Source organism: Melanostigma gelatinosum (assembly GCF_949748355.1).
Source record: "Melanostigma gelatinosum genome assembly, chromosome: 17".
NCBI lineage: Eukaryota > Metazoa > Chordata > Actinopteri > Perciformes > Zoarcidae > Melanostigma > Melanostigma gelatinosum.
Genome location: NC_136650.1, coordinates 6214738 through 6215008, shown reverse-complemented (window position 1 = coordinate 6215008; position 271 = coordinate 6214738).

Genomic DNA, 271 nt, shown 5'->3' with positions numbered 1-271 from the left:
ATCTCTCTGAATCCGCACCGCTGCTCTCTACTCCACCAGATTGCTCTTCACCACACTGAAGGGTCGGACCAGCTCATTTGCATCAAACCCCGCTGATTGGCCGGAGGAAACGTTATGTCTCCGCCCCCATATCCCCCCCCCCCCTAACCTGCTCCGTTACAAATGTGACGTCATTATTTGACTACAATACAGCATATTTAATCTATCTGGAACAACAGACGATATTATACATTAAAATAGTTTTACTTTATTTTAATGGTGGTTCAGTAGG